This window comes from Triturus cristatus, chromosome 7 (genome assembly GCF_964204655.1).
Source record: "Triturus cristatus chromosome 7, aTriCri1.1, whole genome shotgun sequence".
Lineage (NCBI taxonomy): Eukaryota > Metazoa > Chordata > Amphibia > Caudata > Salamandridae > Triturus > Triturus cristatus.
In genome coordinates, this window is record NC_140590.1 from 615,783,424 (window position 1) to 615,806,539 (window position 23,116).

At 44.0% G+C, this 23,116-nt stretch overlaps 1 pseudogene; it reads right to left on the bottom strand.

Moving 5' to 3' along the window:
- Window positions 1-5,773: 5,773 nt before the first annotated feature.
- The window catches only part of LOC146810210 (uncharacterized), a 100,898-nt pseudogene continuing 83,555 nt past the window's right edge, over window positions 5,774-23,116 (bottom strand).

The window sequence follows — 23,116 nt, forward strand, 5'->3', positions numbered from 1 at the left end:
ATGCTTTGGGCCCTTTGCCACTGCTGTTCAGTGCCAAAGTGCAAATGCTCCATTTTGTAAATTGTTGTTACGGATTAGTGTTTCCATGATTGGCTATTTGATTTACTTGTCAGACCCTAGTACAGTGCAATGTGTGTGCCCAGGGCCTGTAAATCAAATGCTGCTAGTGGGCTGCAGCACTGATTGTGCCACCCACGGAAGCAGCCTGTAAAATGTAACTCTGGCCTGCCATTGCAGAGCCTGTGTGCAGTCTGAGACTGCATTGTCGACGTCCCTAAACCTTCCCTTTTCTACATATCAGTCACCCCTAAGGTAGGCCCAAGGTATCCCTGTGGTCTGGGTGCATTGTATGTGAAAGGTGGGACATGCCCTGATGTGTGTGGCATGTCCTGATAGTGAAATACTGCCGATTTCGTTTTTCACTATTGCAAGGCTAACTGTTCCCATAGGACAAAATGGGGAGTTTGTTTAGAACATCTTCTAGACATGACTGGCCCTGGGAACAAGATCGAAAAGTAAAGCTTAGTATGCCTGAACACAGAATGTTAAAGTGCATCTTTTAGTGAGGGTGATTTTTACATTCCGTATTTGAAAATACCACTTTTAGAAAGTTGGTATTTTCTTGCCTAACCATCCAGTGTGCCTCATCTAGGTTTGTGTATTGCACGTTTGGCTTTTGGATGACAGGGGGCTGGAGAGGGGCAGTGGCTCCAGAAGTTTGATGAGTCAGGCCTGGGCTTCATTTAGAATAGGGGGAGGGGATTTCCCTTCACCTGCATGGGCCTGGTCTGCCTTCAACAATGCTGTCTCCACCTCCTGCCAGGAAGCTGCACCAGTGAGGACAGAACTGGTTTTGGCTGGGTACAGACACTCTCTGCCTTCAGAGAACAAAGGATTTTTGTGGATAAAAAGAGGGGCCGAGACCCTGGACATTTGGATAACTTCTGGGAATTAAGAGGAACCTTTGCCAAGGAGAAGAGCCTGAGAAGCTGAGGAGGAATACTGCCCCTGTGCTTCTTTGCTGTCTGGGGTTGACCTGCAGTGGCTGCTTGCAGCCAAGGAGAGGAGAAAAAGGACTTTGCTGTTTGTTTGTCACCTGGTTGAAGAAAAGATCTCCAAGGGTTGAAACTGAGCTTGCCTTCTGTTCTGAAATCTCAGGGACACAAAGACTTCATCACTTCTGACTCGCTGCATCTGGAACTGCAGTTTCAGCTGCCATAGAAGGAAATTACAACATCGATGCCGACGAGCGATGCCGTACCTGCACCGAAGCTGTGGGCACAGCTTGTGATGAGCACGATGCACTGCCCCGACTTGCACCGTAGGCCCGACGGAGCCCATCCTCGACATGGCTGACTCCTGAATCCATCGGCATTTCACTGTCGTAAGGAACCGCCACCTCGCCTCCATCCATGACGTCACCTCCCCGACACAGTAAGGAATCGACGTCTCACCTCCCCTGAGCTGTATTAAGGAACAGAGGCATCACCTCCCCTGGGGTTGTAAGGAACCGACGCCGCAGGCGCCAACAAAGTATCACCTCCTCGACACCATTCACCATCTTTGCTTTAACCAATCCAAGGTACTGTCCTTTGTGGTACTGTCCTTTGTGGGTCTGCTTGACTCCGGGCCCGATGCTGCGCATCTCGTGGTCGGTGCCATTCTTTGTCATTTTCATCTGTCACAACGTCGTAATAACTCCAGGTGGAGTTATATGTTGCTAGAAGCTTGATTTGAGTGAATAACCTATTTTTAAGGATATTTTTGACACTGTATTGTGGATTTTTGTCGTTTGGTCTTGTTTTGGTTTAGATAAAGATTACTTATTTTTCTAAACTGGTGGGATGTTCATTTGTAGTGTTTTCACAGTGTTACTGTATGTGTTCACAAATGCTTTACACACTGCCTCTGAGATGAGCCTGTGTGAACGTGCCAAGCTACCAAGGGGGTGAGCAGGGCTTATTTTAGGAGTGTATCCCCTTTACGCTGACTAGAAGCAAGGGTCCATATTTGGACAAAGGTGCCTAACTCTGCCAACTAGAGACCCCTATTTATCACATTGGTGGTCAGCGGTGAGGATCTGGACTTGCATTTGAGACTTACATACAGTGATTGGTGTACACTACTAGTGAGTGAAGACCAATACGCAACCACATATTTTTGTAGACTTTTTCCTTTGAATTTCTTGCATCCTGAGAACTGCCAATTTTCGCCATGAGTAAAGCAGCATCACTTGCATCTGTGGATCTTGAATTTGAAGATGAGAGGGTTGATACCTACGCTGTGCCACAACTTAAAAGCCATCTGCAAAAAATGTACAATCTCCGTGAGAGGCTTCACCAGAAATGAGGAGTTCCAAAAGTCGCTGAGGTCGTGGATGGAAGCAAGGAATGCAAGTGGCATACTGAGTAACCTTTGGTGGAGGGGGAGAATTTAGATGGGCAGCATGAGGGATGTTGGACCTAACTGGGTAAAGTTGCCTTCCAGGGGAGGCAGCATTGTGTTTGCAAAGGGTCTGTCTCCAGAGGAGTTGGAGGACAGAGAGAGAAGCAGAGTGCATCAATTGAAGCTTGCTAAGCTCAAGCTGGGGATTCAGGTTGACTTAGAGAATAAGAGGTTGGAGTTGGACAGCAAGAAATTGGCCATGAAGGAAAAGAAGATGCTTTTAGAGCATGAGAGAGGGTTGAGGGAGTTGGATCTGATGGCAAAGAGTTTAGAGATCAATCCCTCTGGTGGCAGCACCGCATCAGTGCCTGGGGAAGGAAAAGTATACATTCCCAATGATGTTATCAAAGATTTCATGGAGCATGAGGACATTGAGGCAGTGGTTTAAGCCTATGAAATAGCATTGAAGTCCCACCGGGTCCCTGAGAGAGATTGGGGGGGGGGGTGAGGTTGAGGGGCTGCTTCATAGGGGAAGAGGGAGAGACCTTACTAGCTTTGCCCACTGAGGATCAGATGTCCTATGCCCCCATGAAGGAAGCCTTAATAGTGAGGTATGGGTTGACCCCAGAGCTTTATAGGCAGAAATTTAGGAATTGCAACAAGCTTGAGTCAAGTACTTGGGTGGAGTATGTATCTTATTTTTGCAGAGCACTGGATGGATGGGTGAAGGGTTGCAAGGTAACTGATTTGCAGGGGCTCTAAGATTTGGTTGCATGGGAGCACTTGTCCAGTAGTTGTTTTCCAGAGCTACGCAAGCAACTGATTGATAGCAACCTGACTGACCCCAGGAAGCTTTGTGTGCAGACGGACCGCTGGGTCTGTACCGGGGTCCACAACGGTCCTGTGGGAGACTCCGCCAAAGGTGGGCAGGGTCCCCAGCAGAAGAGTGAGGGGGACAAGGGTAAACAAAAGGAGCTCCAAAAAGGGCCCCAAAGTAATCCCCAAGGGAAACAAGGTAGGGGTTCCCAGCTTCCTACTGAGAAGAAACCATGGGTCCCGACAGGTAAGCCTGTTTACAGGGGTCCCAAGATCTGTTTTAGTTGTGGTTGGGTGGGCCATTTCCTGGGGGATCCTAAGTGTCCCGAACCGGTTTCCACAGCACCCACTGGTGCACAGCCCCCGGAATTGGCTAGTGTAGCCTTGGGGGGAGGAGTCAGGTGCCTAAGGTGGGGAGCGGCCAGGTTGCGCCCCTGCAGCCCAAGATTGATACCATTCTGGCTTGGGAATCCCCCGAGACTCAGACAGAGGTGAGAGCCTTTTCAGGACTCACAGGGTATTACAGGAGATTTGTCAAGGGGTGTGGCACCATTGTTGCTCCCTTGACAGAGCTGACTTCCAGGAAGCAGCCCAAGAAATTGAATTGGACTGACGCCTGCCAGAAGGCTTTTGATGCCCTGAAATCTGTCATGTGCACGGCGCCCATGCTTAAGGCACCCAACTTCTCAGAAGAGATCATTGTGCAGACAGATGCTTCAGAGCATGGTGTGGGGGCTGTGCTCTCACAGCTAAATGAGGAGGGTCTAGACCAACCTGTAGCCTTCATTAGTAAGAGGTTACTTCCACTGAATGGAACAGAGGTGGAGTGGGATTTAGCATGAGGCCCCTCAGATGGTTGATGCAAATGACGGGTGAGAATCCAAAGCTGTTGAGGTGGTCCATGTCCCTACAGGGGATGAACTTTAGAGTGGAACACTTCCCTGGTACAGAACACGCCAATGCTGATGGTCTGTCCAGATTTTTCCGCCTTAGTGAAGAGAACTCCCAAGAGGGTGGGTAGTTCTCCCCACATTTCACACAATTGCGGGCTGAATGCAGTTTTAAACTGCTGATTCGACTTGGTAATATAACCCCCTTGCCAAGCCTTAAACTCCTATTTTATTGCATATAAGTAAACCCTACGGTAGGCCCTAAGTTGTAGCTCATGGGGCAGGGTGTATTGTAATTAAAAGGTTGGGCATGTACCTTTATGTTTTACATGTTCTGGTAGTGAAAAACTCCTACATTTGTTTTTCAGTACTGTGGGGCCTACCTCTTCAATAGGATAACATTGGGGTGCCTTATTATATTTAATAAGTGCTAACATTTGATTGCGAACAGGTAAACATTTCATGTTTAGTGTCTGAGAAATTGTAATTAAAAACCTTCTTTAATGGTAAAGTTGGATTTCAAGTTACAATTTATTTTGAAAATGCTACTTTTAGAAAGTTAGTAACTAGGGGGGTTAGGCCCAATGGGACAGATACCAGGTAGGGCCGTATTTCAAGTAGAACAAAGATGAGGACCTGGTAATCATTCATTTTTTATGCCAACTATTTTCAGCAAAGTCAAAAAGAAAATAATTCAATTTGATCTGGTTATTTATGAAACCTCTTTTCTTTATTAAACAATTTTTTTTGTATTTTTTTTTTCATTCTTGTATGAATAGGAATGTAACCTATTCATTCCACAGAGCCTTACGAAAATGATACATACATTTAGGGAAAACAACAATAATAATCAACATACATTTACAATGTATAACACGACACATAAATGAATTCATCCACCAATATCATTTCAACAATTGACAGGCCCATAACATTTCTTTAAACCAAACAGGGAAACTGTCAAACACTGGGAACGGTCTATGTGATGTTGTATTCAAAGGAGAGGGGATTAGGAATCTAGGGTTTTGTTATATTAAGGTCCAGCATACGTACCCCAGTACTTAAGTATAAACAACAAAGTATGCAGTTCCTAACTAAAGAGGCAAAAAAAAAATATATATATAAGGACAAAATTCTAACTGTAAAAAGGGATACCAGTGAACGACAGGAGAGTGAACTCCTATTGTTGGAATAAAGCCCTCACACACCTGACAAGAAGGTGTCTTGCTTCATCATCGGGCCCTGCTCCTACTCGGGCCGGCGCTGCAATGCCCGATCAGGCGCCCGTGATGGGGCCTACTTATCGGAGATCTTTTTCCAAAGGCCGTTAGGTGAGATGTAAGTGAAGGTCTTGGTGTAGGTGAATGGGTGAGTATGTGAAGTGATTTAAAATAGGGGAACAAATCCAATCAAAACTATTTTAATGTACATGGTTCTTCCCCTAGTTAAAAAATGTGAAAACTTGCGCGTATGTACACACAATGTTGTGTTTTTATATGCTAATTTATGTGGTCAACATGTTTCATGCCTATTTAATCAAGTAGATGGCAATTCATCAGGACCTAACCAGTAATCCTACCTACACACATTTTTTGGTGGTGGACACAAAACACAGGAAGTGAGGAGTGACCACCCTTACAGCACCCTAAAAAAGTGTGAGGGTACCTCTGGTATAATCAAAGCTAAATGTAACCTGTGGAAATAAAAAACAGTTAGAATAGTCAGGGATAAAAACCTTATTGTACCTCTTCACACCAACCACCATGATTGATTATGACAAGTGGTAGTGAATCACACGCGTGTAAAGCTCGTAGGCTGTGACATGCTGAATAAAAACACATCAACGTATTAGGAGATGGTAAGGTGATGGAGGGCAGTCAGGCAATCACAATGAGATTGATAAAAGACAAGAGAAAACTTACATAGTTAAAGGTTTGTTTGAACAAGAGCTGCGTCCTTACCCATGTCTCTAATGATCCGGGCCAAGTCGGTACCGGTCGCTGCGGACACTCAATTCTAGTGCCCTGATTTAATAAAGGTATGTTAGTGAGAAATATAGACAGCAGAAATAAGGGGGTGTACAAATATGCAGTGAACCCCATGAGGTTAAAGGAACTGACCAAAAACGGTCTTATGGGTCAGAGAAATGAAATAAATAAAACTAAAATGACAGAGGAAGTCATCTACACGCTTATTAGGATCATATAAGGTGCGGACCAACCAACTTATTTTACAAAGAGATGTGACAAGCACTCCAAAGTATAGGAGATGCTAGTCAAAACGTGCGTTTCCACAAGAAGCATTACCAAATGAGAACTCCAAATAGCTAGGCGGAAAAGCGAGTGCTTTAGGAGTAATACGTATTTAAAAAAAAAAAAAAAACCTCCCGCATATAAGCCGCCCCGTAAGGGAAATATTAAGAGGAAACACACTTGATGGCAGTAGGGAGTTTGAAGCCACAGGTATGGCGGGCTGCTGTTAGAGGATAAAACACAATATTGATGAGTAATTACTCACGGTTCCCTTGGTGGAAGTCAACTGACATCCTACCCGAGCAGCGTCACCGGTCCGTGCGCGCTGTTCGAAAGACTCCCACGCCGACAGGAATATAAATAAAGGGCGTCAGGGGAAATGACCAAAGGTGGCCAATGAGACGGAGCGAAACTAATAAGCACGCTGGAAACGCGAGTAACGCGTTGTGGGAATGGCGGGCACCTGGCAACAAGACGGTCATGTGATCGCTTGGCCAGCCAATCGTGGTTGTCCTATCGTGTGGTCGTTGTCAAGGTGAACACAAGACGAACGATCGGCAATCCGGCCAGTTACGGGAAAAATGTGAAAAAAGCATATAAGGTCTATGAGGCATGAGAGGCAGACCCCCAAGTGCAGTCAATGTTGAAGTAACAAAGAAGGTCAGTGTGGACCAAACCAATCAAGGACGTTTGAGACAAACATGAAAATAAAAATAAAAGTAAAAAAATAAATGCAAATACCACAAAAAACTCTGTTGATGGTGACAGTGTGTAAAGTTGGTATTAAGATTCATTAATTAAAGCAACTCCATTGGGTAGAGCCTTATGTAGAGGATGTACGAAGCATAAAAATTATGCGTATGTAATCTAGCAAGATGGTATTACTAAGACGGTACTGGATTATAGCCCATCAATGTATAGTCCCGATGATGGTCCTGGCGACTTCGATGAAGTAACTATGTCAAGAGATTCCAGGGAACGTTCTCATTCAGGCCTATTTTGTCACATGATAGTCTCAGAACCCATCGCTGTTCTAAGCGAAATAAAGCGTTTTTGGACATACCCGGATGCGCCTCTAAGACGTACCACTCAAAGGACTCAGGGGGATGTTGTCTTTCAAAAAAATGTGTCGTCATTCTAGTATTTGTTTTTTCACATCTGAAAGTGCTCCTGTGTTCCATTATGCATGTTTTTATTTGTCTGGTGGTCATCCCTATATAGTACAGGTTACAGATGCACTTAACCAAATAAATACAATTGGTAGTATTGCATTTAGTGTGTTTCATTAAACGCCAACATGTATCATTAGGAAGGTTCAGAACTTTGGACACCTTTGTCTGCGGGCACGCGGAACAAGATCCGCAGGGGTAGTGGCCTTGTACTGGCGGAAGGTCCCAAAGTGTATTCTGTGGTCGGGGTTGAGCTTTTCTGGGTCTGGTATGTATCAATAGATCTTTGATATTGTTGGTACGTTTGAATGCAAAACGGGGTACGGGAAAAATCAATGACCCAGTATTGAGAATGCCCCAGTTTTTTCTGATAATTTTCCTCAATTGATTAGAGTGGGGGGTGTACGTGGTGACACAAGTAATCTTGGTGTCCGAATTTCTAATCTTATCCTCCAGAAGGGCCTCTCGGTTATTATTCCTGGCTCTTTTGTAAGCGTCTGCAACCACCTGTTTGGGGTATTCACGTTGGAGCAAATCTTCTTTCAGGATGTTAGCTTCTTTTTTGTAGTCACCAATACTACTACAGTTCCTTCTAATACGAAGGAATTGGCCGATTGGTAAATTCTGTCTAAGCGCCTTGGGATGGTGACTGCTAAACAACAGAAGACTGTTTCTATCGGTGGGTTTCCGATATAGGGTGGTAGAAATGGACCCTGTTTCCAATCTGATGAGGAGATCAAGGAAGGGGATCTCACTCGTGGAAATTGTGTTGGTGAATTTCAGGTAAGGGTTAAGGGTATTTATCCAAGTGCAGAATTCACCGCATCTGATGGCGTTGCCTTTCCAAAGGATCAGGATATCATCTATAAATCTTCTCCATAATAAGATGTTAGATGAGAATGGATTGTCAGGGTGAAAGATTTTGCGCTCCTCAAAGGCTGACATGTACAGACATGCCAGACTGGGAGCAAAGGTACTACCCATTGATGTACCTTGGGTCTGGTGAAAAAGTTGGGTACCGAACTGAAAATAGTTCTCAGTGAGTGCCATGGTCGCGCATTCCATAATGAATGACACCGGGGTTGGCGAAACCCATTCTGAACCATTTAAAATGTCTTCAACGACCTCCAATGTTGCTCTCTGTGGAATATTGGTATAGAGGGCCTCAACATCCAAGGTGACTAAGAGGTTCACCTCATTAGGATGTTGGACCCCCTCCAGAAGACGCAAAACATCAGTAGTGTCTCTAACAAAAGATGGAGTCTGTTTCACAAAAGGTTGGATAAAATGGTCAGTGAATTTTGAGAGGGGTTCAAGTACAGAACCAATCCCTGAAACGATGGGACGTCCAGGTACTGGTGTCACTCCTTTGTGAATTTTGGGGAGACAATAGAAATAGGGTACCACAGGTTCTTTTGTTGTGAGGAACTCAGCCTCCTTCTTTGTGATCCACCCCATTGATTCAGCCGAGAATGTCATCACTGAAATCATGTTCTGTAATCTCTGTGTGGGGTTATCTCTTATCGGAGTGTAGTATCTATTGTCACTCAGTTGTCTCTCACATTCAGTATTGTAGTCAACTGTGTTCATTATTACAGTTGCTCCCCCTTTGTCAGCTTGCTTGATCGTAATGGATTCATCACTGGCCAAAGCCCTGATGGCATTAGTTTCGTCACTCGAGAGATTGAAAAAGGGGGGAACACAGGAGCACTTTCAGATGTGAAAAAACAAATACTAGAATGACGACACATTTTTTTGAAAGACAACATCCCCCTGAGTCCTTTGAGTGGTACGTCTTAGAGGCGCATCCGGGTATGTCCAAAAACGCTTTATTTCGCTTAGAACAGCGATGGGTTCTGAGACTATCATGTGACAAAATAGGCCTGAATGAGGACATTCCCTGGAATCTCTTGACATAGTTACTTCATCGAAGTCGCCAGGACCATCATCGGGACTATACATTGATGGGCTATAATCCAGTACCGTCTTAGTAATACCATCTTGCTAGATTACATACGCATAATTTTTATGCTTCGTACATCCTCTACATAAGGCTCTACCCAATGGAGTTGCTTTAATTAATGAATCTTAATACCAACTTTACACACTGTCACCATCAACAGAGTTTTCTGTGGTATTTGCATTTATTTTTTTACTTTTATTTTTATTTTCATGTTTGTCTCAAACGTCCTTGATTGGTTTGTTCCACACTGACCTTCTTTGTTACTTCAACATTGACTGCACTTGGGGGTCTGCCTCTCATGCCTCATAGACCTTATATGCTTTTTTCACATTTTTCCCGTAACTGGCCGGATTGCTGATCGTTCGTCTTGTGTTCACCTTGACAACGACCACACGATAGGACAACCACGATTGGCTGGCCAAGCGATCACATGACCGTCTTGTTGCCAGGTGCCCGCCATTCCCACAACGCGTTACTCGCGTTTCCAGCGTGCTTATTAGTTTCGCTCCATCTCATTGGCCACCTTTGGTCATTTCCCCTGACGCCCTTTATTTATATTCCTGTCGGCGTGGGAGTCTTTCGAACAGCGCGCACGGACCGGTGACGCTGCTCGGGTAGGATGTCAGTTGACTTCCACCAAGGGAACCGTGAGTAATTACTCATCAATATTGTGTTTTATCCTCTAACAGCAGCCCGCCATACCTGTGGCTTCAAACTCCCTACTGCCATCAAGTGTGTTTCCTCTTAATCTTTCCCTTACGGGGCGGCTTATATGCGGGAGGTTTTTTTTTTTAAATACGTATTACTCCTAAAGCACTCGCTTTTCCGCCTAGCTATTTGGAGTTCTCATTTGGTAATGCTTCTTGTGGAAACGCACGTTTTGACTAGCATCTCCTATACTTTGGAGTGCTTGTCACATCTCTTTGTAAAATAAGTTGGTTGGTCCGCACCTTATATGATCCTAATAAGCGTGTAGATGACTTCCTCTGTCATTTTAGTTTTATTTATTTCATTTCTCTGACCCATAAGACCGTTTTTGGTCAGTTCCTTTAACCTCATGGGGTTCACTGCATATTTGTACACCCCCTTATTTCTGCTGTCTATATTTCTCACTAACATACCTTTATTAAATCAGGGCACTAGAATTGAGTGTCCGCAGCGACCGGTACCGACTTGGCCCGGATCATTAGAGACATGGGTAAGGACGCAGCTCTTGTTCAAACAAACCTTTAACTATGTAAGTTTTCTCTTGTCTTTTATCAATCTCATTGTGATTGCCTGACTGCCCTCCATCACCTTACCATCTCCTAATACGTTGATGTGTTTTTATTCAGCATGTCACAGCCTACGAGCTTTACACGCGTGTGATTCACTACCACTTGTCATAATCAATCATGGTGGTTGGTGTGAAGAGGTACAATAAGGTTTTTATCCCTGACTATTCTAACTGTTTTTTATTTCCACAGGTTACATTTAGCTTTGATTATACCAGAGGTACCCTCACACTTTTTTAGGGTGCTGTAAGGGTGGTCACTCCTCACTTCCTGTGTTTTGTGTCCACCACCAAAAAATGTGTGTAGGTAGGATTACTGGTTAGGTCCTGACGAATTGCCATCTACTTGATTAAATAGGCATGAAACATGTTGACCACATAAATTAGCGTATAAAAACACAACATTGTGTGTACATACGCGCAAGTTTTCACATTTTTTAACTAGGGGAAGAACCATGTACATTAAAATAGTTTTGATTGGATTTGTTCCCCTATTTTAAATCACTTCACATACTCACCCATTCACCTACACCAAGACCTTCACTTACATCTCACCTAACGGCCTTTGGAAAAAGATCTCCGATAAGTAGGCCCCATCACGGGCGCCTGATCGGGCATTGCAGCGCCGGCCCGAGTAGGAGCAGGGCCCGATGATGAAGCAAGACACCTTCTTGTCAGGTGTGTGAGGGCTTTATTCCAACAATAGGAGATCACTCTCCTGTCGTCGTTCACTGGTATCCCTTTTTACAGTTAGAATTTTGTCCTTATATATATATATTTTTTTTTTTGCCTCTTTAGTTAGGAACTGCATACTTTGTTGTTTATACAACGGTCTATGTGAAACAAGCAAAAACGGGGGGATAATGCTTTCAATTCATTTCCCTCACGCTGTACATAAATCCATCAATTATAATTCCTCAGTGTTAAATGAAATGCCGACGCGTTTCGAGACCCGGTGAAACTCCAGGGGCTCTCATCAGGGCTTCTGATTTACAAATATTGGTGTGATCTAAAAGAACAAATGAAAAAGTGTAACTAATTTTAAACTACTCTCTTGTTCTCAGAACCCATGAGTCAAATGACAAAAAACGTTACCTAATGGGAGGAATTTACTCCATCAAGGTTGCGCTTGTTTTTTTTGTTTTTTTCATAAATCTGCAGAAAGTCCTAACAGCCCTGTTTAAGAAAAAGCTATTATCAAAAACCTGTGTGTTTAATTTTGGAACACGAATACGCACGCAAGTTTAAATAGTGCCTACCTTCACTGACGGGGGGATAGAGTATTGTTCTCATCCAAAATCAACAAAATGTATCAGCCCAACTTTTATGATAAAATCTGAAAACAAGGGATACACGTGTAAGGAAAGTCTCACACATAGAAGACTGCACACTACTGTTTTAAAAGCAGTGCTCCACATTAAGGTGTTTGTAACGTACCTTTGAGTGTTTATTCTTTTATTTAGCAACCGTAACTCAGTGCAAATGCAAGCTCGGGAAGGTATCGATGTTTTCTTTAACGGTAACTCTTTAGTTTTTAGACGTAACTTGACGCCATCCCGACTTCGGGAATATTTCAGCGTTTCTGAAAGAAAACGTGAAACGAGTTGTCACTATAACTTGCTCGTGTGAGAGCGTTTTCTAAAAAAACATTGCAGTTGAAGCTAACTTACTTGTATCTAGTCGGGCTTTCTGTGTCAGTGGTCCTTTCTCAGCATAGAACTTCGCATGAGCAATAACAGAGGAACTTCCTGTTGGCATTCAATTAACTGCTCGGTGTGACATGATGTTTCATGGGACTTGTAGTCTGATCAGAGCCTCTCAACAAACTGAACTTATAACTATTCCTTACTGTGCCTTATGGGTCTTGTGGCGCAGATATTAGAACTAATGCATGAAATACAAATTAATGTGATTCATTTACATGAACACGAAGTGGAGGCGTAACCAACCTTTCCCAGTCAATGCATCTCAACACAAATTATATAAATTGAAAAGGTAAAGCTTAGGTTTTTGATAGCTCAGTCATTTGTTCAAACCCGTAGTGGCACTGTTGAATTTTAGAATTAAATAAGCCTCTCACTGCAGGAGTGAGGCACTGAAAATCTTTCTCAGTATGTGCATTTGCCAAGAAGTGCTCAACCATAGGGGCTGCAACCATTTTCTTCTTGATTCTGGACCAGTGCTGCGTGATCCACTGATTTATCTGTTGGTTAGTTTTCCCAATATAGATCTTGGTACATGGGCACACCACAGCGTAAACAACAGTTTTTGTCTTACAATTGGTAAAAGCTGTGTGTCTCCATTTGATGCCTTGGTGAACAAACTCTGTTCCTTCTATTGTAGAGTCACAAGCTACACAATTACCACATTTGTGGTAACCTTGTATGGGTTTGAGTTTCCACTGTGTGCACAAACCTGCCTTTTGTTGAGGTTGGAATATGTCTGCCCTGACGATTTCTTGTCCAATGCTTCTATTCTGTTTCATGGCAAACAACGGCCTTTTGAAGGACATTGCAAATTTTGTAACAGATGCCAGTTGGTTAGAATAATTTGTCTACATTTATTGGTATCGGGCCCAAATGTAGAAACACAAACCAGTTGTTCAAGAGCGGGTTTTGCAAGAGAACCTCACAAGGTGTATACCAGGCTCTCTTTGTAGCATGTTTAAAAAAATTTTTAGGATTACCCCTCTTAATCATTTGTTCGCAGAAGGATGCCACATGTCGTTCAGAATCTTTCGATTTTTCTTTAACACATACTTTTAACAATATGTAATTAAGGTCTATTTGCATTCTCTTTACTTTCATAATAAACAGATCACTCCAAAGGAATCTGACATAACTCTTCACAATTAACTAATAAGACCTCTAACATTCACCATTGGCTACAAACTATATACAACTCAGGCCTACAGAAGCACACAGAAGCTAACAAAAATCAAGCATATATTTATAATATTACAAACATGTACAGAAACACAGTTGGCAAAGCAATATACAGCCCAGCAAGAATCTTCACAGTGAAGTTCTACTCCCAGAGTATGATTTGTCAGAGTAGGTTTCCAACACCATAACCCTTGCCTAATAAGGTAATCTATGATATTCCATGTTATAAAAACCCTATATGCAGACTTGAAAGTGCTAACAAGTAACATTGAAGAGCCTATTGATTTTAGTATATGCTTTTCACAATCTATGTCAGGCCTACTGCCTCTAGTGTAACTTTTCATATTAAACAATTAGTCATATAGCCTTTATCATACAGTCCTACGCCGACTCTAAACTACCCAGAACACCACCACCACATTCATCTGGAATATTCTGCTAAATAACCACATCCCTCCACACCTCAACAATCTTCACTAGCTCCCAGTCCAGAAAAGATGTAAGTTCAAGCTACTCACCCACACCTACAAAGCTCTCCTCAACACCAGTACAGCTTACCTGAACCACTGCCTCAACTTTTACTAACCCACCAGTCACCTTCGCTCTGCGTCTCAGGCAAAAGCACACCTCCCTCGCATCAAGGGGACCAGAAGCAAAGGATGCTCCTTCTCATACCTTGCAGCCAAAACCTGGACCGACCTCCAGAAACGCCTCAGAACCTCCACTTCCTCATGGACTTCCAAAAGGAACTTCAAGACATGGCTCTTCCAGACCAAATGGGCATGATCTCCTCCTCCCCCAAAGGCCTGCCCTACTCAGCGCCTGGATGTGCTCATGGTGATTAACTATGCTCTACATATTCACATAACATAAAATCAAGTGTCACCATAACCATCTTAATCCAATTGTATGGAGTATAAGCTTTCCACAATGCAACCATCTGGCATACAGTGGTAAAAGTACAAATGAATATAAAAGTACGTTTCGGAAAACAAAATATTATCTCTCCTAAGAGATCCTAATAAGGGATCAAAGGTTTCAAAGTTGCTCCATGCAGGTGCCGACGAGTGTTTCAGACCGGGTTTTCCAGCCAGCCTGTCAACGTGACCAAGCCGAAGCCGAAGTTGCAACCGCGAGTCCAGCAAGGAGCCGCTGCCGCAACCGCTGTGCCCCTAACGCTGGCATTGATTCTCCTTATCTCCTTATCAGACGGAGAGGGGTCCTGAGGATTTCCGCATAACCCCAGGGGCTGCATTGTGCGCTGTGCTCTGTGAGCGTGAGCTGGGAGAGGAGGAGAGGAGAGTCGCCGCCGCCTCAAGCAAGCATGCTGAGACTGAGGAGACTCTGCATTGCTACTGGGGGCTACGTTGAGCCCTGCTGTCTCCCCCCGCAGCTGAGCTATCAGGCCGTCCTTTACAGCCCTGAGGAAAGCAGACTCCCTGACTTTGCCCCTGCCTTGCCTGCCTTGGCAGGTGTTTGGCGGGTGATTGGAGGGCGCTGGGACTGCTGGCACGGCACAATACTTTAAACCAGCCAGCGGCCCCTCGAGGCCTCTCGAGGAGCTGGGGGGCTAGGGGCCCAGAAGACTTAAAAGGCAAGGCAAGTGAAACCAGCTCCTGAGCTCCTGAGCAGAGTGGAGCCTGGATTTAACAACGATCCCCATCCCAGCTCAGAACCAGCGTTAGAAGCAGGAACCAGGAACTGGGAGTCACTACATAGGTTACAAAAGCCGCAAAAAGCAAGTCAAGCCTGCGGTAAGACGCGCCAGAGATTGTTTTTTCTGGGGGCTAAAGGAAGCTTAAAACATCTGCTGGTACAGTGGGCGAACTGCAGGCAAAAACTAGACCTGCTATACTGAAACCTGACGCTATATTTGAATTAACTCCAGATACCTAAAGGACAAGCAACATAAACAACATAACTCCAGAAAACCAAATCTTAAAACGTCGCCTTTTCCAGCCAAAAATAGATACAAAATGTTGCTTCCTAAGAAACCGCGGGAGACACTCTTCTCTTAGGCTTGACACCAACAATGGACCTTTTGACTCCCCTCCAGCCCCTACACCAAATGGAAAGTGGAGAGAGAGAAGGAAAACTAGATCAAAGTAGTAGGGCAGCGAGTTCTGGTCTACTCAGTCCAACCACTCTAGTCAGTTCACCAATAATCCCACCAACAATCCTACAGTGTCAAGCTATCTCAGCCTCCCGGACGTCTCAGACCCTCGGAAATAAACCTAAAGAAGTTGTTACGGGGATGACTTGTGAGTTGAACTCAAAGAATGGGACCAGGGTGAGGAAATATTAATTTTTATGGTCAATTGTGTCCCCTATCTAGACCCCAACGGCTCCATGTACATGCTACAAGTACATGTATGTTCCCTCCACTTCAAGCTATGAAGACGCAAATACAATTGTGTCCAACGTTAATATGTACTCTTTCATATCTGCCATGAATGGGCCAGATATTCCGTTCCTAAGTATGCCTTGCCACCGTCTTTATATGGTATACTTTTCACGTTTTCCAGCTCTGGCAAGGTAGGCCCTGAATTCTGCCATCGAGCTTTTTCCTGCTTCTGCCTCTGAATGCTCCAGCCTGGACCTGCATCTGTATCCATGAACTTTGTCTTACTTCCTGCGCGGCTAACGGTGCCTAGCCCGGCCTGTTGCCTGCCAAAACTGTATTCAGCCTTCAAGTTATCTTTTCCGCTCCTCAAGAAATGCATTCTTGTCTAGTAGCTTAGGTAAACATTCCCCCCCAGCTGCAGAGTAAAGGGCCCGGCCTTACTGTCTCCGTGCAAGTAATTCATGACTCTCGTTACCATGGTAGGCCCATGCCCCCTCGCATCTCATGTAGACACTTAGACGCTTGTACACGCACTAGCAGTCAGTACAGAATAGGATCTGTCCGAGAAGACCTTTCCTTCCAGATAATATAGTTCCTTAAACGCAAGATATTAGATATGATTTAGGACTAGGTTGTCCTGACACCCCAGACTTCTGTCTCCTCATGTAGGGCTAAATGTCAAGTTCCCTTCACCCTCTAGTTACACGTCAATCACACGTCATGCGGCTGCGCGCGCATCTCTGCCATGTATTTTTGCTGACTTTGCAGAATTCTCTTATGGATCCACCCACTTGTGTCATCATCATAATGACGTTTTTTAGTATACGCCTCTATGCACGCCTATTGTAACGCCTTTTCTATTACGTATGTGTATTCTTATCAGCTGTTACGCCTCCTGCATCTGTCTTTACTGTAATGCATTTCTATATATACTATAACCTGTCAATAATGTATTGCTGATCCCTTCCTGAACCTTCGTGGTGACGGAACTCGATTGCCTGGTTCGAACCATCATTCCTTTGTAAGGAATAAATTCCCTATTATACCCTCGAATACCACGGATTCTGCCTCTTATTTTTACTGAGTTATTCGTATTGTATTTTACCGCATAAATTAAGTCTAGGTAATTTAAATTTACCACATAATTGGCGCCTGAATAGGGACACCTCTCACACCCCACGCGCCGGAGGTGCGTTGCAGACCCGGTCTCCTGCCACAGCCGAACGGACAATTACGCGTACCCGCAGGATTTCCTGTATCTCCCTCAGGCCAACGGGGGCGACTGAGGCTGCGATCAACACCCAGACGAGGCGGTGAGGAGTGCGGAGAATCCCGACCAGAGCCTAGCTGAGAGAGCAAGATCCGAGGTATACAGAGGCCCACCAGATTCCGAAGTTCCGAAGTATCTAAGTCACGAGTCGAGTCCAGTCCAGTTTGGTCTAGTCCAGTCCAGACTTCCGAGGCCTTCCGTTCCGTGCTTCCCGGTGAGTACCGTTGCTGGGGACGCATCTAGACGTGCACATTAGTTTGTGCCGGTCAAGACGGGTCTGGGTACACAGACCTGGTCTGCACTGTTTTAGCAGTGTATCTGTGCTGTTTAGCAGTACATACAGTATATTTAGCATTATGCAGTTAACTAGTTTCATTCTAATAATTATTGTTCGTTCTAAAATGTTTTGATATGTTTTAAATGTCGTGGTATGAGTGATTGTTCGATCTTCCTTATTGTGTTTATTGTAATTATTGTGTTCAAGACCGAGTAAGAATTAAGTAGCAAGGTTCAAGATGCCGTTATTTTCAAAATTAAGACAGATAAAAACTAGAAAAGGGATACTCGAGGAAGCTGTTCCCATCCCACCTAGGGACACCCCAGGGTACTTTTTGTACCATAAACATGGCCTAGATGCCGTATTATATCTTGATCTATGGGTGGACTACACCAAGGATTTAGCAGAGAGTCAGAGATGGCCCGCTGCTGGAACATGGGATGCAGATTGCATCATGAGAATAGAAGAAGTACTATGGAAAAAGAAAGCCAGACAGTCACAGAAGGATGCCATTGAACTATGGCGTAAAGAATCGCATAGACGCACAGAGAAAGCGCTCAGAAAGGAAGAGAAGAGTAGGGAAGATTCAGAAAAAGCCCGAGAAAACATATTAATTGACGAAGGTACCCGAGTAAAATCAGAACAAGTAGACAGACAACGAAACACTCTTATGAATGGTATGTATCCTCTTCTGGCCGAGGGTTTGCCTAAGGCCACCTTGGAGGTACCAAAAGATCTGCCACCTCCGTTACTCCCGATTAAAGTACATCCCAAGACCGCAAAAGACATTTTCCTTTCTTCCTATTTAGACGATGCAGCCCCCGAATATGCTAATGGTGCGCAGCCACGCACACCACCCGTTAACGACGCTCAACCCCAAAATCAGCTGCACCCACCTCCGCAGCAACAAACTCCTACTCAAGTTCTAACCATTCCATCTGTTTCTACAGTCCTTCCTGCACCCACACTCTCTACCCTACACCCAACAAATCCTTTTGGACTTGGCACCTCAGGAGGTGCGACAGGAGGTTTTTCCACGCCACCGCCAACAACTAGATTGACTTATAGGGATTTAGCATACCAACGTACACCCCAAAGAATATCAGACAATATATTAAATGAGCCTCTTTCCGATTGTAGATATGATCCAGTGCCAGGAAAACACGACAGAATGTTGCTGTCTTCAGTACGTTTGCGACGAGCTGCAAACTATTTAATGACGTTACCAGGAATGGTTGAACATCTAGACAAAATATATCGCTTTATCCAAACAGGGCAAGGTCCTGAAAGTATTGCCGAAGCCATGGAATACCAGAAAGTAGACATGCAAAAATTATTGTTACGCTTTTTCATAAACTGCTTGATCAGAAACAGAGACAGGCCTGAGGTAGATTCGGAGGAAATGCAAGTACTTACCAAATGGGGTCAGAATATAACAGACGGGAGACATGATAAACAGAAGTGTATAGAAGTCATGTGCCGAAGGATCAGAAAAGAAGTAGAACGAATGCATGAAAGAAGAGAAGAAGCAGATAAAACTGAATCAGAGGAAGAGGAGGAGGAACAGTCAGAAACGAACACAGGACAATTTGAATTACCAGCTAAACAAATGATAGCTTATGTAGGAAAAGGAAGATCTTTTAATAAAACAATACGTCCGATACGTCCAGAATGTAACAGAATTTTTCAAACAGTTATCTCAAATACAAGGACCCCTGAACACTTATTCCAGGCTACTGATAAATTACTTCGAGAACGAAGGGGGTACCATGTGCTCGATTCTATGGATGAACAAGAATTAGCCAGGTCAGCAGTACAATGGGCTGACAACTCTGAAAAATACAGTGATGATGCGCTAGCACACACGTTTCTGAATCTCGCCCCAGACGAACAGCGTTTAGCTAGTATATACATGATACAACATCTCCTTATATTATATAAAGGCCAACACTCCGATCCTGGTCCCCTACCTGATATATTGATAGAACTACTCATGAATAAATGGAGAGGTTTAGGTACCGATCTAATTAAAGTAATTCTAGAATACCGACATAGATATAGTGCCTTTTTGTGTCCAGAACATGATCCAGCTCCCCCCATGGAGAGAAAAACGTATTACATAGACAGACAGAATCCCTTACGCGAAGTACACCCAGTTAGAAATGATGACAATACGTTTAGACGCGTGTTTGTGTACACGCCCATAACCAAAATAGAACTATTGGAAATGAAAAAATTAGTGCCCAGCCATGACAAAGATCCAGCAGGTTTTCACCGTGAACTAAAGGACATGTTACTCATGGGTGATTATACCTATCCTGACATTATGAAAATATTGAAAGTATTATTGCCTGCCGGTATTTATGAGAAACTCAAAGAAAAAGAATGGGAGGTGGGAGACCAAAAGATTGATTGGACCGCATTAGAAACTGAAGAAAATAACCGAACTGCAGGCGTAGGGCTTGGGGACAAAACAAAAGCATTGCCAGGTTTATTAGTACAAGTATTGCCACGTTTATTAACTACGAAAAAGGAAGATTGGGGAGCAATCTCAGCTTGTAAACAGAAACCCGAGGAAGACACTAGTGATTTTTATTCCCGATTTGAAAAATGTTTTGGTATTAATAGCGGCCTGAAAGCAAATAGCGAGTCATATCCACATCTTTTTGTAACAAAACTAGTCGAGAATTCCCTACCACAGGTTAAAAACAGAGTATTGAAAGTTGAGAGCACTTGGCAAGCTAACACTCCTTCACAAATGTTACAAATGTTACAGTATCACCAGAATAGAATTAGAGAAGAACAAGAACACGAACAAAGACGTATGAAAGACACGAAAATGAAAATGCTTGTCGCTCAGTCAGTTCCAGCTGACGGTCATAAAAAGGGTGCGACACAGTCCAGTAACTCAGCGGTTCCCGTTAAAGGGACATGCAACTATTGTAAACAGCCAGGTCATTATATAAACGATTGTGCAGTTCTAAAACATAATATCTCCACGGGTAAAACAAAGGAGAGACCACGTCCGCCTAGACAGGATCAGATCCAACAACAAGCACCTCAACATGCACAGCCTATGCCGGTTCCACAACAGACCGTAGTGGTTCCACAACAACAGCCACAGCCTATCGCTGCAACACAAAACACGACACAACAGATGTACCAGTATGCACAAAATGACTATCCAGAGTATCAGCGCTACACATGAAACAGCCTAGAGAGGGAAGTTGGCTTACCCCTTATTGAGGTTCCTGTAGATCAAGAGGGTCCTTATGTACAGAGTCAAGTATTAGGGAAAGACAGAAAGTTTCTACTTGATACAGGGGCAAGCAGAACAACTATAGGTCACGATGAAGTCCCAGGGGCACCCCTCTCAGGCTCACAAAATATTTCCCTTGGTTTTTCAGGAAAGCCTACTATTAACGAAGTATCGCAACCACTTGCATTTACAGTCGGTCCATTGACACGGACTACAGATCTATTGCTTACGAAATCATGTCCAGAAAACTTGTTAGGTATAAAAACATTGAAAGCTCTAGGAGCTATAATATGTTGTTCTCCGGACGGAGTACGACTATTTTTGCGTGACTTTAAAGGTCACTACGTGTCTAGAGACATGGATCACCGGTTACAGAATCTACCTGCACATTTATGGGCACAAGGCCCCACTGATGTAGGTTGTATGCACATTACACCATATCGAGTTACACTCAAAGCAGGAGTGGTACTACCACGAATGCGACAATACAAGTTACCGCCAGATGCTGTAGTGGCTTTACTGCAAATCATTGACGAGCTCATTGCACAAGGAGTGGTTGTAGAAACCGACTCCAATGTATGTAATTCTCCGATCATTCCGATTCTTAAACGAACCGATCCAAAAGCACCCCCAGTATATCGATTAGTTATTGATCTGCGCGAATTGAACAAATGCATTGTACCACAATATCCCGTGGTCCCAGATATCTCTTCATTACTGACAGCTATTGATTCAGAGGCAACGTTCTTTACTGTAATTGACCTCAAGAACGCCTTCTTCAGCGTCCCAATCGATCCGGAAAGCCAATATTTGTTCGGATTCAGTTTAAATGGACGAAGTTTTAAATTCGCACGCGCACCTCAAGGATTTACAGAAAGTCCTAGCATCTACAGCCAAGCACTGAAAAGACAACTTGACAGTATCCACATGCCTGTTAACACTGCACTGCTTCAGTATGTCGATGATCTGCTGATCACCGCCCGAAGCGAACCCGATTGTGAAAAAGCATCACTGACGGTTTTACATTTCTTAGCCGACAAGGGGCACAAGGTGTCCCCTTCAAAGCTGCAATTCTGTGCCCAGCAAGTTGTGTACCTAGGGCACTTGCTGTCCAAATGGGGGAGACAGCTCACACCTGACCGCATCCAGTTAATTGTAAACATGCCACCACCCAAGACACAAAAGGAGGTACGGGCCTTCATAGGCCTCACTTCGTACTGCAGGCAGTGGATTCCCCAATATGCATTTGTAGCAAAACCACTCATTCAGTTGACAACCCAGGAGGCAGCGACATCGACTGTCCTCCCTTGGACTCCAGAACATACACAAGCTTTTGAAGACTTAAAGAAAGCTTTATGCCAAGCACCTGTTTTAGCGACACCATGTTACAGTAAGCCTTTTACACTCTTTGTTACAGAACGCGAAGGTACTGCCTTGTCAGTACTCACGCAGGAACAAGCAGGATCACACAAGCCATGTGCTTACTTTTCTAGCACATTAGATCCCGTAGCTCAAGCTCTTCCTGCGTGTCTGAAATCAGTTGCAGCAACAGCTCTAGCGATCAGACAAAGCGATTCCATAGTATTAGGACATCAATTGACAGTACAAGTACCACACGCAGTAGAAGTTCTCTTGAACCGGACACAGACACAACACTTGACTATAGCACGACTGACAGGTTACGAACTCACATTGTTTCAGCCACACATAGAAATCAGACGTTGTAGTACATTAAATCCTGCCACACTTTTGCCATTAAGTGGAACAGACCCACTGGCACATGATTGTATTGAAGTCATTACTATTACGACGAAACCCAGACAAGACTTGACAGATGTCCCATTACCAGACCCAGACCTGACACTTTATGTAGATGGTTCATGTATGAGAACAAGTACAGGAAAGTTAGTGGCCGCTTATGCAGTCACGACAGACACCGAAGTCATTGAAACAAATTGTATCGACACATTATCAGCTCGAGCAGCAGAACTTATTGCTCTAACACAAGCTTGTATTCAAGCCGAGAATAGAAAAGTTAACATATACACAGATTCACGTTATGCTTTCGGAGTTGTACACGACTTCGGAGTCCTTTGGCGAGAGAGAGGTTATTTGACTTCTCACGGTGCCAACATTCAACACGGTCCCCTCATTCAAGCCCTGTTAGATGCAATACATCTACCTACTTCAATATCTATCATGAAGTGTAAAGCTCATACAAAAGTCACCGATATTATTTCCCAGGGTAACGACCTAGCAGACCGAACAGCTAAGCAAACAGCACAGAATCAGACTCATGCAACTGACTTGACAAAGACAATAGTTCCGACGCC